Source organism: Podarcis cretensis (genome assembly GCF_951804945.1).
Source record: "Podarcis cretensis genome assembly, chromosome: 10".
In the NCBI taxonomy this organism is placed as follows: domain Eukaryota; kingdom Metazoa; phylum Chordata; class Lepidosauria; order Squamata; family Lacertidae; genus Podarcis; species Podarcis cretensis.
The window spans coordinates 40,534,799-40,554,116 of NC_137179.1; the positions used below are offsets into that span (position 1 = coordinate 40,534,799).

The window sequence follows — 19,318 nt, forward strand, 5'->3', positions numbered from 1 at the left end:
CTAACAGAATATTAAAATACAATAGTCTATTCAACATTAAAAGTTTCCCTAAACAGGGCTGCCTTCAGATGTCTTCTAAAAGTCTGGTAGTTGTTTTTCTCTTTGACATCTGGTGGGAGGGCATTCCACAGGGTGGGTGCGACTACCGAGAAGGTCCTCTGCCTGGTTCCCTGTAACTTGGCTTCTTGCAGTGAGGGAACCACCAGAAGGCCCTCAGCACTGGACCTCAGTGTCTGGGCAGAATGATGGGGGTGGAGATGCTCCTTCAGGTATACTGGATAAGGCTGTTTAAGGCTTTAAAGGTCAGCACCAACACTTTGAATTGTGCTCAGAAATGTACTGGGAGCCAATGTAGGTCTTTCAAGACCGGTATTATGTAATTTACTGATTTACTAGAATGTATTTAAATGTATTTAAAGTATTTAAAGTATTTAAAACCTGGGACGCAGGTGGCGCTGTGGGTTAAAGCCTCAGCACCTAGGGCTTGCCGATCGAAAGGTCGGCGGTTCGAATCCCTGCGGCGGGGTGTGCTCCCGCTGCTCGGTCCCAGCGCCTGCCAACCTAGCAGTTTGAAAGCACCTCCGGGTGCAAGTAGATAATAGGGACCGCTTACCAGCGGGAAGGTAAACGGCGTTTCCGTGTGCGGCTCTGGCTCTGGCTCTGGCTCTGGCTCTGGCCAGAGCAGCGATGTCACGCTGGCCACGTGACCCGGAAGTGTCTCCGGACAGCGCTGGCCCCTGGCCTCTTAAGTGAGATGGGCGCACAACCCCAGAGTCTGTCAAGACTGGCCCGTACGGGCAGGGGTACCTTTACCTTTACCTTTATTTAAAATGTAATAATAATAATAATAATAATAATAATAATAATAATAATAATAATATAATTTATTATTTATACCCCACCCATCCGGCTGAGTCTCCCCAGCCACTCGGGGCGGCTCCCAACTGAGTGTTAAAAACAATACAGCATTAAATATTAAAAACTTACCTAAACAGGGCAGCCTTCAGATGTCTTTTAAAGGTAGGATAGCTGCTTATTTCCTTCACATCTGAAGAGAGGGCGTTCCACAGGGTGGGCGCCACTACCGAGAAGGCCCTCTGTCTGGTTCCCTGTAACCTCACTTCTCGCAATGAGGGAACCACCAGAAGGCCCTCAGCGATGGATCCCCTTAAAAGTTAAAACAATATCATGTCAATCAAGAGTAACATACAACTAGGAAACTGTACACACACATGTTCTCGACCCCAGCTCATGTGAGGCAGGGGTAGTTCTGACTCCTTCCCTAAAGTAGGAGTTTCCCACCTTTTTGACACTGATGGCAAAATGGGGGTTGGTAGGAGGTTCAGGAGCCACATGCTAGACAGAGCCAGGTATATGCACATCCAAGCACACACACACACAAATGCACACAACCCTCCTTTATACATGCATGCACACACACAAACACACAATGATTTAAATGGGGAAACAGATGCACCAGGACAATGTTCCTCAGAGGACAGCTGTTTCGTGGGCAAGAGACATGATTAAATGGGGGCATAGATGTGCAGGAACCACACCCAACCAGTGCTATTTTTCCAGAAAAAGAGGTACTGGAAGCCACCATGAATGCCTCTGTTGTCTTGCACCCAACCATCCTTCTCTCCGTTAAAACACAAAATGCTTTCTCTGCGCTTCTATGAGCAATGTGAATACAGGAATCTTGGCTGAATCTGGGGTTTTGGAGAAGAATTCAAAACCTTCTTCCACCAGTGCTTCCAAATTAGACAAGATTGCTTTCCCTGTACTGCTATTAGCAGAGATCCACCATGGATGCAGGATACACATTTTACAGTCACAAGTATGAAAGGAGATTTCATACAATCCTTCAATCAGAATTCAGCTTTCAAGGACCGAGAAGGGCTGCTGCAGCCCCTTTTGTTGTTGCTGCTGTAAAATCCTTGCCAAACAGAATATATATATAGAAACTGCCACCCTTAGACAAAAGTCCAGTTTGGATGTAATGCTGTATTCTAGCAGCTAAGTCATGGAAGGAGTTCAAAAGTTTTCATTACATTTTAGATTAACCACAGCTTGCTGTGTCATCTGGACCCAGACAAGCTACAATTAATTTTTTAGGTATGGTTAGTGGAAATATGTCTACTTCAAACCATATATTAAGAAGATGGTTTCACCCAACTGTGGTTATGATAAACCACAGTTAAGGGCCGAGAGGTAATGTAAAACTGTCTAAAATGGAAGCAGAAATTTCCATTTCTTTCCTATAGCCACATGGGGGGAGGAGCAAGAAGAAAGTATGCAATGTGTGGTTTAGCTTTTGTCCTCATAACACAGAGAATATGGTTTAATGTAGCCTTCCTCAAACTGGTGCCATCCAGAAATTTTGGGCTAAAACTCCTATCCTGATTGATCCCAAGTGAGGAAGTTTAGTTTTAGCATTCTGTGTGCAGCTTATTCACCATCTAGTGTGATGGCCTTAGGCATTCCACTTTTTCTCAGCATGAGTTTCCAATTTGTAAAATCCCATTGATTTCAATAGATTTACTATAAGCGGGACTAAGTCTGTATCCAACCCATTGTTGTCTTGTTGTGAGCTTTAGGTCTCAAAGAGAAAGCTCCATCTCATTAAAGAGGTACAGTTTACACCTGAAGGCAGCAAATTCAAATGGCACTGGCTATTGATTTTTTTGCAGAGTAATGAGGTCCAGCATGGAAATTGCCATAATCATACTTTATGATCATCACACACACACCTATGCTTGAAATCTAATGATTAGAAAAGGTCTATTTTCAAAAATGATGATGGTCAAGTGCAGACTTAAATTACGGCAGGAAGATGTGTTAGGCAATCAAACGGGTCATTCAGTTCTCAAATATGTATTTTCAAGTGAGGCTGGCTGAAATTTATATAAGGAAGACAACTACAAGGCAGCTGTGACCAGAATATTTAAGAATAGAAAAGCCATCTCCCTGAATATATTATGCTGTGTACAAATTAAGCAACTACCAGTAACGTTCTCAAGATGACCATGTCCTAAATAAGCTAAAAGCCAGGAAGAAAGCCATTTCCATTTCCAGTGCTCAATTTATTTACCTTTCTGTGCAGGAAAATGCCTCGCAAAAAGATCAACCAGCACAAATGCATGCCGTATTTGGCTACACATGTTCCATTAGAAGAAGCATCACTCCTCTTAGAAATAGAAATAAGCCAACAATATAAGAAGCATTGTTCTTTGATACACTTTAAGCACTCAGTGGCCACATTAATAAAGCCATAATCAAAGGGTGCAATTCTGAAGCTAATTTTCAACAGTCCTCATTGAAAAGTGGATTTAGAAATGTGTTTTTGGATCAGGATTTTTATAGTGTACTTTTAGAACAAAAAACACATGCACAAGAGCAATGGGACAGAACAAAGTAGACACTAGAATTAAGTCATTTTGCCTAGCAGTGAAGTCTGCTGACATGTTTCATTTATTAGAAGAATTGTGTGTTCTCTGTAAAATTCAAAATAAAATCTGAAAAAAGAAAAGGCAATTAGAAGCATAGCATTATTTCAAGAGGTATCTTCCTGTTTTGTCCATAATTCTGGCTTATATACAGTAGGCAATTTATTATTTGCGCTAGGATTTTCTATTCATTTTCTTTGTAACCAAGATTAAAAAATATTGCTAGTAAATACTGTCATGTATAATATTCATCTTCACAGCAATTACATTTAAGGCCTTGGCATTTTGAAAAAGGGCAAAATGTAGTGTACCAACCTAGATGGTGATAAATACATTGATTTTAGTGGTTTTTCTTGAAACATTTTCCAATTTACCTGATTTGATGTCCAGTTTTGGCCTTTAACGAAAACTCTGTGTGGTTATGACTTGAATAGTTCAGAATAAAACAGGTCTATAACCACAGAAGGAGGTGAAATAATATAAAACAGGCTAATGCAAAGTTATCTGACCTAGTCTTGTGTACGCTGCTGAGATGAGATCGCTTATGATTAATAAAATAGCATTTAACAATGACCATAACAGGCACCCACAGGTCTCAACATATGCAGCTGAATAAGGATGTTTCATTTGGTAGCAGATTTCTTGATGATCAGCACCTAGAACATCACATCTAGTGACAATTCACAACACACAGTGACATCCACAATGATGCTAGGTATATAAGCTGCTACTAGTCAGTTGCAGATTTAGCTTGATTATTGCAGTTTTCAATGACCATTTGCCCAATGACTCAGAACAAGCACCAGAGCTTTAACATTATTTTGAGAAGAGTTGGAACTCACTGGAGATGTAAATGCATGTTTGAATTGGCCATCAGTAACAAAGTGAGAGATTTACATGGTTCCAGATGTGCAGTCCCTTCTCTAGGGATGGGACAGTGCAGTCCTATTCATGTGTAGAAGTAAAATTCACTGAGTTCAATGGGACTTAATCATAGGTCATTTTATATGACCAAAAGATAAATGCTAAATGCAAGGACACAAGGAAACATAACAACCAAGCTTTTGAGTCCAGGCGATGTGGAGACAGCCTGTCCTGGATGGGATTGTGTTCCCCTGGAAGGAGCAAGTCCATCGCTTGGGGGTGCTACTGGAGTGGCCTCAGTGGCTAGGAGTGCTTATTTCCAGCTGTTTGTTTTTCTAGCTATGGCCACTTTGGGACAGAGATGTCTTGGTCCTGTTACTCTATGCTCTGATACCTTCCAGATCAGATTATTGCCATACACTAGAGCTGCCCTTGAAGACATGTCATAAACTTCAACTGGCCAAAAATGCAGCAGCCAGATTAGTAGCTGAGGTTCCCTTTGAACTCATATACCCACTATTGGGATATGGGTGGCACTGCGGTTTAAACTACTGAGCCTCTTGGGCTTGCCGATCAGAAGGTCAGCAGTTTGAACTCCCGTGATGGGGTGAGCTCCGGTTGTTCTGTCCCAGCTTCTGACAACCTTGCTGTTCGAAAGCATGCCAGTGCAAGTAGATAAGGTAAACAGCTGGAAGGTAAACAGCATTTCTGTGCACTCTGGTTTTCTTCTTGGTGTCCCATTGCGCCAGAAGCAGTTTAGTCATACAGGCCACATGGCCTGGAAAGCTATCTGTGGACAAATGCCGGCTCCCTTGGCCTGAAAGCAAGATGAGCGCCGCAACCCCATAGGGGTTCTTTACCTTTTACCTTTACCTATTTGAAAACATTTGAGATGTTCACACTAGGTGTTTAAAAACCCAAATCACTTAAACTCCAAACATTTGAAAGACTACCTTATTTCTTACAGACCTCAGATGATAAGATCAGCAGAGGGGCGGGTTCTTGTTAGTTCCACCATCCTCAGGAGCCATGAGAAGGCATAATTCTCTACAAGGTGCAGAATTCCCTCATACTTGGCACCTTCATTATTCAGCTTTTGTCTTTACCTTGTCCTTTGTCACCTGAGTTATATATATTTTAGGACCCACATTAGTTGTGATTTTATTTCATTTTAAGCTGTATTTTATATTGTTGTTCTGGTCTTGCAATAATGTTCTTGTTCTTGTTGTTAAATGGAAGTCACAACTACATTTTTGAATGCAAAGATTTCATTGTTCAGTGGAATAGTGGTTAGCATTTGTCTGAAAAATGAATGGAACACTAAACAAAGTGAGATCTGTTTGCTTCACTCTTTTTAGAGAATTTCTGGAATTGGCAAAAGTGAGAGTGCACACATATTTTTGCAAATACTGACTGAAAGTTTCATTTTCATCATTTTACTCCTTTGAATAAAACCAAACAGCCACAACAGCAAGCAATTAGTGTCATGCCCAGGGAAATTGTGCTATTGAAAACATTTTTTCAGATTATAGTAGCTGTGTGTGCGTTGAGTATTTATGGGTTTAACATTTCATTATGCACTTTTTACAGATTTTAATTTTCATTTGTCAGCCATGAAATGTGAAAAATAGGAGCACTTATAAGCGATTCATTAGGTAAAATTTCATATAATTAGGTTCACTGTCCAAACCTCCATGTACCGTTGGATGTTAAAGAAGAGAAGCATAAATAGATGCTTGCAAATGGGATATTTAGCATTTGATCATAAATAGCTGCAAAACTGGAAGTACACACATGACTGTAAAGTTTTTGGAACTCAGCCCACAATCCTATACTCACTTACCGGGTGGGGGAAAGGGACTTGATTCCAAGAGGGCAAGTATAGGATTGTACTGCTAATTACAATAATTATGCAAAACAGATTGAGCATTTAACGCTTGAATAAAATGTTAGCAGTTTGTCCTCTTACCAAAGCTGTATGACCAAGAGAATCTTCATCAGACCAAAAAAACTGATCTATGTAAGGCACAGAGGTTTCAGAGATATAGTGGTTATTATCATATTATTATATTATAATTATTGTTATAAACAGCCAGTGTCCCAATTTCTTTTCCTTTTTCTATGGAGTCTTTTCAAGTTTAAGCCTGAGACTAAGAAACGTCTTTTTACTGATATTTGTAAATTGCTCTGGAGCCTTGCTTGTTTTTGGCTGAGGAGGTTAAAAATTATTTAGACAAACAGAAATAATATTTGCATGTGAAGACCCCCAAGACCTCCCAAAGAAAGACACAGTTGACAATTCCAGTGAATATTAAGAGATACACAGCATTGGCAAGTGATGAAATAATCTATTTATAGGAATGCTATATTTTAGTATATTGAATGGGAATCCTGACTCCGTAGGGAAAGACTAACCCTGCTGCTTCCCTAAATGTATCAGTATATTTGAAATTCAATGAGACTTGGGATTTCTTCCTGATAAAACTCACACAACTCACCTCAAATATAAGGTAAGCATTATGACCCCCATAATCCCTTTCTGTCAGAGATTTTATTCAGAGCCAGGGAGTAATTCAGTTCCATTTCTCTGCTGGAATAGCACCCAAGCAGGAGATTGGACAGGTGGGGAGTTGGAGGCTCATGGGAAGTTGGAGAAATGGGGGCAAATAAGATTGTAGGTAGGTGAGGTAACTTGGAGGCTCATTGGGGTAAGGAATCAGACTCCATTGCATTCCTGAATAGGAGCATGAAGGAAACTGAATTGACTTCAAGGGGCTCAGACTGAGCTAAACCAAACTATTTCTCTCTCTGCGTGTATACTTGTGTGTGTGTGTTTCTGCTTAATCTGAACCAGTCTTATTTGCTCTTAGGGAAACTCCACCATCGTAAAAAAAAACCCAGTATTATTCCACTGGTATTTTAATTAATTTGAGGAAACATTTACAGCATTCCATTTAAGTAACCACCTTTGAAGGGCTAGCAATAGGGATTAAGTTGTGGTGTAGTTTATCTCTTCCCTGATACATAACCTGCATTTCTACTATTAATACCAGCTTAATATATATAATTTTCAAAACACCTAGCTTATCAGGCTGTTTTTATTATTATTATTATTATTATTATTATTATTATTAGTAAATCACACATTTAATTGAACAAATTTTCCTTTTCCAAAAATAAATAAAGAAACTAAGGAGATGATATGAAGAGAAAATACAACTGAAAAAATAGAAACGTAAATATATAAATGACTGCAGGTCACTTTGCACTTCAGGAACAGCGAAAAGCTAAACGGTTACTTCTGCCCAGTCTCACTGATTGTGAGAAATTGCCATACTTGAAGATTTCATACTTGCAACCTTATTTGCCTCTCTGGAAAATTGTCATAAAATTTGGGTGGCCGGTTTTCAAAAATACCTGCATATCATATTCACCAGCCTCCTACACCACCCCATTCTGAGTCTAGGCCAACATTCCCCAACCAGGTGTGCTCCAGCTGTTTTGGGCTGCAGTGCTCATCAATCTCAGCTAACTAGGCAGGTTGCAGCGGTTCTTCAACAGAGTGTGGAAAGGTACCTTGAAGGTATTGCATTAACATCCGGGTCACACAATAGCATTTTGGAAAGACCCCACCCCCTAGATGGAAAGAGAAGAAAAACATGCCATCTTTATTCATTTTTCAACAAAAGGCATGAAGCTGAATTTTACCAGTTGATTAATATTTTGCTTCTCAGGACTATGGAATGCAGTCCTATAAAGATCCGTGCATTCTCTTCTGACACTTTTATTTCAAGACTATTGTTTATATCAGCTGAAAGACTGACCCTGTTTAAACAATATAGTGCAATGGAACTACGTGCTTTTCTGTTTGCTGAAACTTTATGATGATAAACCATCCCCTTTTACTTAACTCTCAAGAGTAACCCAATACATTCATTTATCTAACAAAGGCCAGTACTAAAATGTTATGCTGAAAAATCACAGAAGGATTATTAGCGTGCTGTAGCCGACAGCATTGGAGAAATTTAAATACAGGGGAAACAAGAATAATGAGAATAGCAGGCCTATATATTCTGTCAAATTGAACTCTTTAGCTTCCCAGAGAAGGGAAATGGAAACATTTGAGATTCAAACTACAGAGCCTGGGAACCAATAAGAAAGTTACCTGCAAACTATAAAGGAAATAATTTCCACTGGCAAAAATGGGCAAGGGAGGACAGTGGATTTCCAGGGCAAAACAAATGAAAATGAATCTTCAGGAATAGTGTTATGAGTCCCAAGATAGAACTATCTCTGGCTAAGAGGATTTAGAAGTAACTGGAGAGATGCAGTCAGATGCAGAGAAACGGCCACATTTGGTATAGGAATTTTAAAATGAAGGGCTCCCGTGGGTCTATTCTATGGCCACTGCAGCACAATAATTTGAAAGGCTCCAAGAAGTCTCTTAAGCTCATTGTAATCTTGGTGTTGTTGGAAGCAGACATTGGAGCCTGAGTCTGCAGTCTAGCAAGGCAAACTCAGGCCCCTTTTGGCAGGGAAGAGTGTGATGGGGTCATTTCCCCAGGTTTTAAACATGGAGGGTGCCATAATGACATTGACAAATGGTACATTTCAACAGAGAAGAGAAGAAAGAAGGCAGCAAATGAAGATTCCACCCTTGAGCTTCTTGGAGCCTTAGAAAGGTCCCGTCTTTCATTTATTTCTAATATAAAGAGGAAGGGTAGACATTGTCAATGGGAGTGTGTTTCCATAATGTTTACATTGGGGCATGGATGATTTAGCAAGAAAATACAGATGCCTCTACTTTTGACTTCCTAATCTTCCAAACTAGCAAATTACATGTCTACAGAATAAACTTTCCAGGAGCAGATGGCCCAATGTCATAACTATTACTGCAGTTGAAATGTGTTACAGCGGAAGTTCAAAATCTGGTGAATCTCAAGATCCACCTGCTGACAATACCATGATGAATTTTGTCAGCGTCCAAAGCTATGTATACATTGCCACGTTTTCTGTACATGTAAAAGTTGGCTCTCATTATTGCTAGCATTCACTGGTATTTCATTGATTTTTCAAAGTATATCTTGCAAATCTTCAACACACATGCTCTGACAATGGCTGGCATTTACTTACCACCATTCATACATAAGCATTAGCATTCCTTCACTTATCCACTGTAATATATTGCATAATTTCTGATCAGATATCCATAAATGTTTTCCTGTTACCATTTTCCTTCCTGTGCCATTCCTATGCTAGCATCTCATCTCCCAAGCACAACCTCCTCTGATACACCACCCCATCTGCACAGATCTTGGTATTTCTGCACAAAATTTGTGCAGGAATGCTAAAGGAATTAGAATTAGAATTTAGAATTCCTACATTTCCTAGAATTCCCTTCACCAAAAAGATAGAATAACCCTGATTATCAATTATTTTCACATCAGCAAGTGTTCAAAACAAGCAGCACCTATCTGCAGAAGATTTAAGCATGAAATATGACAGGAGGATGCAGATAGTGGCTACATAAGTAATAAAATAATTGTCTGCAGGAGAGAGAAATATATCTTGTTTTAAAGAAGGGTCCCTTGGCTGTCAGCCTCCTTTGGCTGGGATAAGATGTTCACAGGCAGCTGTGGGCTCACCTCAGGCTTTTACAGGTGTCTATTCAGACATTATTCAGTTTTCTGTGTTATGCATCTGTCTCTAGCTGTGGCTCTAGGGTCTTTCCACACAGGCAAACATATGTTAAACTGAAGCATGGTTAAACCTGGTTCCAAGCAGGATGTTGTACTATCCTCCCGTACAGATGTCATATCATGTTCATTAGGTTCATTAGGTTACAGAGCAATCTGCCATTTCATGCAAGAATTTTTTTTTCTTGTTCTCCCCCTCTAAAACAAGATGCGTCCTATGGTCGGGTGCATCCTATAGAGCGAAAAATACGGTAAGTGGTAGTTACTGTCATGAGCTAAGGCATAGCAGGGGGTATGAGCTAAGGCATATCAGGATCCATGGAGGCTGAGGTGGTAGCATGTTGGAAGCCGTGTCCTCCTGATCTCATGTTGCCATCATCTCACAATGCATAGTAAAAATAAAATAACAAATCCACATGTACTGAAAGAGGCCTGTTTCTTATGTCAAAACATCCTCACTGTATATATTTTGAGGATACATACAGATTCAAGGGAAAAGGCCTCAGTGTTTTAGGGACTGGGTAGAACCTTGGAAAGGCACATTGGTCTAGGAAGATATTTCTACAAATGCTGGGTTTTCCCAAGCAGACAACCACATAGCATCTGATTTAAGTTCTGCATTGCCTCTAGGTGAGCCTCACAATGAATTCATTCTTGGTTTCAATTCCAGAATGAACAGTGAATTGACAGTGTGAACTGGATAGAATGCCTCAGATTTTCCTAAAGAGACCTACTAAGCACCAATGGAAAGGGTAAGGCAGTGTCCACAATTTCTTGATAAAACCATTTATTTATAACAAAATAAAAAAATTCCTTCCAGTAGCACCTTAAAGACCAACTAAGTTAGTTCTTGGTATGAGCTTTCGTGTGCATGCACACTTCTTCAGATACACTGAAACAGAAGTCACCAGACCCTTCTATATAGTGAGAAGGTGGGGAGGGGTATTACTCAGAAGGGTGGTGGGATTGGGTGATTGGCAGATAGCTGTGATGAGCCTGTTGACGACTCTTAACGACTGCAATAGGTCTTACAGGAAAAAGCAAGGGGTGAGAAGGTGAAAAATGGCTTTGTCATGTATAATGAGATAAGAATCCAATGTCTTTGTTCAGACCAGGTCTCTCCATGGTTTTAAGTTTGGTAATAAGTTGCAATTCAGCAGCTTCTCTTTCCAGTCTATTTCTGAAATTCCTTTGTAATAGAACAGCTACTTTGAGATCTTGTATAGAATGTCCTGGGAGATTGAAGTGTTCTCCTACTGGTTTCTCTGTCTTGTGATTCCTGATGTCAGATTTATGTCCGTTTATTCTTTGGCGTAAGGTTTGGCCTGTTTGTCCAATATAGAGAGCTGAAGGACACTGTTGGCATTTGATGGCATACACAATGTTAGACGATGAGCAATTAAATAGTCCCGAGATGGTATGTGTGATGTTGTTGGGGCCAGTAATGGTGTTGTCCGGGTGTATGTGGCAGCAAAGTTGGCATCTGGGTTTATTGCAGGCTCTGGTGCCAGTGTCCATGTTAAGTCTGGTTGTACAATAATACTACAACCAGACTTAACACAGACACTAAATATTAGATGGTGACAAGAAACCTGTGCCTGTTTGGTTAACTTGCAGCTGGCCAAGATCTACATGTGGTCATGTGGCTACTCATATCCACCATAAAATAGTATACAGCATCAGACTTCATTAATGTTAAACCTGAGGAAGGCATGCAATTAGACAGACAACATTTTTGTGTGAGTAACCCCCCCCCCCAAAAAAAAAAAATCTCAGCCTTTGTTTGGTTGCAAAATATATATGAATTAAAATGGGTAACTGTGCTGGTCCCGGGGGGAAGGTACCGTGATCGTAGTCAGAGTTCACAAGATGAGAGGCGAGGTCCGAAACTGGGAGCCGGGCGGGAACAGGAACGCTGGGAGGTCAGAAGCAGGAGGCCGGGCAGGGAACAGGAACGCTGGAAGGTCAGGAGCAGGAGGCCGGGCAGGGAACAGGAACACTGGAAGATCTGAAGCCAACAACGACGTTGCTCCCGCAACCTGGGACCGGGCTGACTGACCTTTATCTTCTTCTAAGGCCAGGGGCGGTCCCGGCCCCCAGGAGCCCCGCCTCCTCTGGCCTTAAGGCGAGCACTCCTCCTGGGAGCAACCAGTTCCCTTCGCCTCTCTGCCCTAAGCCTCTGTAGTTCAGGAGAGGCCGAAGGGTTACTGGAGGAGGCTCACCTGTAGCCACTGAATCCTCAAGCACCGGGAAGCACCCGGGAAGGGTTTCACCTGGTGCCTGCTCTTGAGGAACTGACACAGGTGCAGGCTCCTCAGCCGGCCCTGGAGGCGGGGACTCCTGTGCAGGCTGGGATTCCTCTGGTTCCTCCCCAGTTCAGCCGGCCCTGGAGGCGGGGACTCCTGTGCAGGCTGGGATTCCTCTGGTTCAGCCTCTGAATCGGAATCCCAGGCCATCACAGTAATACATTAAATTCTGATTCTTTCTCCTTGCCAAATTCAGAAGAGGATGAAGGAAACAAATTCAGGCGTGTGTAGCTTAGTTGGTTAGGGATGCAGGTGGCGCTGTGGTCTAAACCACTGAGCCTAGGGCTTGCCGATCGGAAGGTCGGCAGTTCGAATCCCCGCGACAGTGTGAGCTCCCGTTACTCAGTCCCAGCTCCAGCCCACCTAGCAGTTTGAAAGCACATCAAAGTGCAAGTAGATAAATAGGTACCACTCCAGCGGGAAGGTAAACAGTGTTTCTATGCGCTGCTCTGGTTCGCCAGAAGTGGCTTAGTCATGCTGGCCACATGATCCAGAAGCTGTCTGCGGACAAACACTGGCTCCCTCGGCCTATAGAGTGAGATGAGCGCGCAACCTCAGAGTTATCCGCAGCTGGACCTAACGGTCGGGGATACCTTTACCTAGCTCAGTTGGTTAGAGCACAGTGCTCATAATGCCAAGGTTGCAGGTTTGATCCCTGCATGGGACAGCTGCATATTTGGGTTGGACTAGATGATCCTCAGGTTCCCTTTGAACTCTATGATTCTATGAATCTGTGGACTATAATCTATATGAATCTATAAACACAGAAGCTTTTGCTGAGTTGGACTATTTTTCTATCTACCTCAGTACACTACACTGACGGACAATACTTCTGCTTGTTTCCACACAGAAGACACTCCCATCCCTACCTGGCTATTGAACCAGATATCTTCTCCGTGCAAAGCAGAGGTGCTCTGCCAATGAGCTGAGGCCTTTCCCTATAGCGCCATAAAATGAGGAATAATAACGTTCCTTTCAAAGAATTCCCAGAAGTACCAGTCATTCAGATACACACACTGTCAGCTTGGGGGGAAAGAAAGATAATACCAGTGTAAAGTAACTACCCATAAAGTCAATATATATATGGATCAAAACTCCCACATTGTTCCAGCAGCCAGCAGCTTAACAGCAGTTTGGTCAAACTTTCAGTTCTGCAAAGCTGCAGCAGAAACTGAAATGACTCCTCAACAGCTGACGGAGACCTGCCTGGGTGTTCCCTTTCTTGTGGTTCCCTTGTTATCCCAAAATGGCTGGATGTCAAGGAGATCTGAAAGACTAGAAAAAAAGGGAGGGGGGAGAAATAATAACAATGCTGAAATGGCCAATTATTTACATGTGTGAGAAATAGTTTTCTACTGAAAAGTGAAAGCAGAAAGGGAAACACCATCAGTGATAGGAAGGGCAGAGGAGTTCAAGGACTTTTCTCTTCAAGCATCATAAATTAAACATATGGAGAGCTGCTGCTTGGCCATTGACGGCTGGTCCCACAGCAACCTTCTTGGCAAATTCAGTTGCATTATTTTTCAAGAGTGGCTATTCATATGACTTATTAGGGGCCACCTCAAATGTCCCCCCCCCCAAAAAAAACACCCTTAAGGAAACATATTCAGTACTGTACATCATGACTTAGGACCCCTCCGGAATGGGGCCACATCTACACCATATATTTAAAGGGCTTTAAACAGTAATGACTTCCCACAGAGAATTCTGGGCTGTAGTTTGTTAAGGGTACTGAGAATTGCTAGAAGACCCCTATTCCCCTCTCAGAGCTACAATCCCCAGAGTGGTTTAATAATGAATCCATGGTATTCGCCTTAGAGGTGCCAGAGCTAAGCAAAGCATTTCCTGAGAGAATGTGAGGGACTGTGTTGCTGCTTTAAAGAAGGCCATCTTCAGCAGTATATGAAGTGTGATTCTTCTCCTTTCCCTTTGACAGAAGAGGGAAATCGACCACACTCCAACTTATTGCTACAAATTCCTGCCTTTAAACTAGTGACTGTTGTAGCCACTTCATATGAGCATGGGCATAGCGAAGGGGAGGCATCAATAAAAAGCAATATAACTCAATACAAATCTGAGGTTCTTCCCCCCTAACAAAAACCTGCCCCTCTCCCCCACAAAAAAAATCCTGGCTATGCCCATGCATATGAGTGAACCTACAGTGTGACCTGTAGGAGATTATTCACGGGCAGTGGGAGTAGTTAAAATGCAAATACTGTTGAAATTTTGTGACATTTCTCAGGAAACGGTTGCATTATCTTTATACATCATACAAAGCTAAAGTGTGGAGCCACTTCACAGCAACATTCTCAAATGAAGCAAAACACCAGAAGAATATCTAAATAGCTGAGAAAAATAACTAAGTTTTCCCCCAACTGCATTGCTGAGACACTCCACACTCCTCTTCCTCCGCCAGTGCCTACCACTGAAGTACATCCTGACCCTTAATGCAGGTTTTTGGAGAAGGCTGCACATCTCTAACTAAATACAAAGAAACCAAACAAGCTAGTCATGTTGCTGGGAATTGGACAAATGTTATCCCGCCCACCCCCCACCCCCCGGGCACTTTGCAAAGCCGCTCATAAAAATCCTCTTATCTAAAAAAAAAAAAAAAAAAAAAAAAAAAGGTTTCAGGGATTATTTTATTAATAAACCCATTCCTGGATAAATTGCATCAGTGAGCAATTTTCCTCAGTAAGGATTTGCATAGCACCATGAAAGACCATACATGCAAATTCAAATTGTTGTTGTTATTATTGAGCTAGCTTGTCCAGTGCAAGTTATTCCTCGTGGAATTGCTTCAGTGAGTGCAGTACGATAGAAAAGTGTTAGTACAGCAATTATGAAAGCCCCTGGTAAACCTCCTTAATTAAAGCTGTGTTTAATTTTATAACTAATTATGCAGCTCTGGAAATAGTTCTAAAGTAAGTGTGTGTGTGTGTGTGTGTGTGTGTGTGTGTTTAAAAACTGTTGCGTTCCAGCAATGTGCCAGATAATTATTGCTCATCCAGAGAATAAAGCCTTTTGGCCAAAAACTTAATATCCACATGTAGCTTATATATGCAGTTAAACATTTATATCCCACCTATTTTATGTTAATTGCAGGTAGCTTAAAACAAACTGTGATAATCCAATCAATCAAATTGCATTTAAGCTACACCACAAATATAATTATGATAAATTTGATAATGATGCCAACTCGTGAAGCTGATGGGAAAACAGAGAGCATTCACTACCACCACCCAACATATGAAACTGCATACACTTACCTGGATCTAGCTAGGCCAGGATCACCACTTACTCTGGCACTGAATCTCTGAAGTCTCAGCCAGGAGTCTCTGCCAGTTTTCCTGCCAGAGCTCCTGGAACTGGGGGTGTCCAGGATTGGACCTGAGACCTTATATATGTGAAGCGTGAGTCCTACTGCAGAACCAGGGCCCCAGAGAATGCTCACTTAGGATGCATTCACACAGCAATGCAACAGGAAACATCACAACATCATTATATTCCTCCATGTGCCAAGGTCTTGATTTTTATAATTCTGCCCTCTCTAGTTTTATAACAGCAATTCATTTCATCTTCAAAAAGAAAAAGAAAAGAAAAGAACTGCATTTATTTTAGACTGAATTCACAAGCTTATCTGTTTCCCTTGATGGTTTGGGTCAATGTGATCTCTGGTGGCACTCCACTGGTGTTAACAAGGTGTCAACACTTAACAGTGTGTCATCAAGAATATATTTAGGTCCTTGTGTTGTTTCAAAGAACAACTTTCTTCTCTGGGAAGGGCTAAGAGAGCTTTCAAATGTAAATTGGCTTCTTCACTTCCTGACGACAGGCTAGCTCACCCCAGGTGGTGATTCAGATGCATCATGTCTGATGTTTTAAGCAGAGGGAAAGTGAGTTAAGAATCAGGATTAGCTGAACATTTTGCTTGTAAAGATGCAAAACACAATTCTTTCAAAAGAAGGCACTAACAGCTCAAGTCACCAATCTATATTTCAATAACATAATAAATGTCCTCAGCTTCTTCCAAGTGTCTGCTGGCTCGCTATTGTACTTCCCCGATTGACATTGCTTTCTATGAATCAGTTTGTCATACCTTAAGTGAAAAAGTAGAATTTCTACGAAAATTCAGCATTTGGACTAGAACCCGAGAGAAGTGGGTTCAAAACTTAATGGGGTGACTGACCTTGTCCCAGTTATTACTCTCAGCCTGCTCTACTGTACCGGGTTGTTTTGAGAATAATCAAATGAAGGGGAGGGGGGAAAGAGAAGAACCAGGAAGAAAATTAAATGCTTAGATTTGTGTTCTCCCAGACATTTAATCTTTATCTTAGTATTACATCCTTAGACTGCATAAGCAATATGGGCTAAAAAAAGGGGAAAGAATGATAGATCAAAAAATATTTTTAACAATCTCATCAATCTCTCATAAGTAACTGAATTAAATGAAAAGCTAACATCCTAATCCTCATATAATTTCAAACACTAATAAAATAGAGGGGTCCTCACATCACAATGGCATAAATTACATATTTTGTTGCCTTAGTTAAGAATAATGTACGCCATTCAACCCCCATGTAGAACAGCTTCTATTTATCCGAAGTCAGGCAGGTTCAACATTTTGTCAATATCAGAATCACACATTGTTCAATGATTTTTGAAATTAAAACAAGTGCTTTTCAGATGTGCAGAAATCCACATTTCATCTCACTGCAATTTCAGTTCTTGGCCTGATGTTCTCCAAATAAATTCCTGTCTGCCTGTTATGTATTATTATTGTCAAAGGTGCTGAAAGCTCAGTCATAACATCTGAAGCTTGAACCAAATCCAAAACCAACCTAACCAGATAGTTTTCACCAGAGGGTTTTTAAAGTAGGGCCAAAAACATATTTTAAAGCCACCCCACCTGATGTTAAGTGTCTTAACATCAGACCCTAATGATTCTGAAAATTCCGGCTAAACAGCATAAGATGTGTGCTTAGTATGGAAGTTGTTCTGTTCATCATCAATTAGACAGGATTTTTGTAATGATGAAAGATGTTTAGGATATCATTCCTCCAATTCTTTACATCTGTCAGGGTAAATCCATTGTTGACATTAATAATTACACTGGGCACCATTCAACAGTATGAAATGCTATGCACACCCACTGTATCCCAACTTGTGGAATGAAATGTGTGCAATGACACAATACTTCAGTAAATGGAGAATCTTATCCATGACACACTTGCATCTCCTGCTGAAGAAGGTGTGTTATGTATTCAGACTGACAATTCCTTTGTCAAACTTCACATTTACAATTCAGAAGGGTGGCCTTTTGGTGTTGAACCCCCCCCCCTTTTTCCATTGCAGCCCTTCAATGGGCACCCTCAAAATTCCCCATGAGGTGGGCTTTGCCAGTATCCACACACAGTTTTACCACAGGAAACACTTCCAATCAGCCCTCTAGCAAAGCCACAAAACATGGGGAACTAGGAATGAGAGACAAGAGTCTGCACTTCTCAAGAGACCTTTGTCATAAGCACAACATCCTAGCAAAACAATGATGAGCGTCTCTGCCACATTGTTGTTGCTATTATTATTATTATTATTATTATTATTATTATTATTAGTATTATTATTATTAGTATTATTAGCTGCTATTATTATTTTACCAGCCAGCACCCACCCTTCACCAGCAGATCCAGGGTAGGTTTCAACACTTTAAAATTCAGTGTTAAATGCAGTGAAAGCAACTTTTACAGGAGTAGGGTGGATCCCGAAGACACACATCTCAGGTGTCAAAGAGGTATGTTTTCAGCATTCACCAAAAACTGTATAGTGGAGGTGTTAAGCACACCTCTGTGGGGAGACACAATTTAGGGGCTGCCATGGAGAATGCACTTTCTTGGGCCACCACCGCCCACAAAAAATTGAGGGTGGCAGAAGTACCATGTGGGCACCCTCTGTTAGTCTTAACACCCAAGAGGCTATGTTGTGAAGGAGGGCTATGTTTTAGACCTCCACAGAAAACTAGAGGGGGGGAACCAAAGCCCAATTGCCTCCACGAGGGACCCCAAAGGATGGACTTTTGCCCCTCAGACCATTTTTCTAGGGTCAGATTGTTAACTGGGAATTCTTCTTTAGTTCAGATTTCAATCCAAACAGGAGAAGAATCAAGTGGCTCACTAATGCATACTTTCTCTTGAAGCAAATATTCTGAAGCTAGATTCTGTTTGTCAATATCTCTACTACAGACATGCTGCTCTTAGTGATCATAGGTGGGTCAGCTTTCATGGCCCTACGGTCTCCCTAATCCTCTCCAAAGTTGATAAACTGTGCCTTCTCCATGTCCAGGCCCACAAAACCACCATATTTTTTTATTGTGATTGGTCTACTTTTGGTCCTGCCCTTTTGCTTCTCTTTTCCCTTGCCAAATGGCAAATATCTTTTTCTGCTGCTACTACCATCAACTGTGTGCCAAGCACCTGGTAATCTCCTATAGTTCATCAGAGGATTTTCAAATGAAATTAATAAACTAGATTAATAACTAATCATGATAACAAGAAAGAGTAGGAGAACATAACTAAAACAGGGTTTTTTTTTTTTTAAAAAAAGAAATCCTAGTCTTATTCTGTGCAATGAATACATGGGTTTGCAGTATTCATCATGACCTTAATATAACCCATAAGTGCAGCAGGCAGCAGGCCAAAGCTAGCAGCTTTCAAGGCTGAACTGAATTACATTTGTGTCAGGAAGATAAAGATGCCACAAAATCCCCTCTGAATGCTTTCTTGTCATCTCTACAGGGGGAAACTCTGTTTCTAATCCATAAAGTCTTCCCTGCATTCTTTGTTTTGAAACCAAAAAGACAAAATCCACCACTTGTCTCCATCTGCTTAAAAAAATGATTTGCCATCCTGTAACATTATATAAGATGGCAAGGGGGCTTGCTGCGGATTTGGGTGTGTGACAGGCAAAGTTATTGTTAATATTACATAGAGCATATTCTGCCTAACAT

At 41.1% G+C, this 19,318-nt stretch overlaps 1 long non-coding RNA gene across 2 annotated transcripts; it reads right to left on the reverse strand.

Annotated features, from left to right (window-relative positions):
- Positions 1–1,107: 1,107 nt before the first annotated feature.
- On the reverse strand, positions 1,108–15,959 carry LOC307224764. Of its 2 annotated transcripts, XR_013842739.1 has the most exons (4): positions 15,585–15,959; positions 13,518–13,590; positions 6,283–6,324; positions 5,390–5,434 (listed from the first exon to the last, which is right to left on the reverse strand). It is a non-coding gene; the product is annotated as an uncharacterized lncRNA (long non-coding RNA). The 2 variants fall into 2 exon arrangements; XR_013842738.1 differs by lacking the exons at positions 5,390–5,434; positions 13,518–13,590 and adding an exon at positions 1,108–1,167 and having other exon boundaries at positions 15,581–15,660.
- Positions 15,960–19,318: the final 3,359 nt, after the last annotated feature.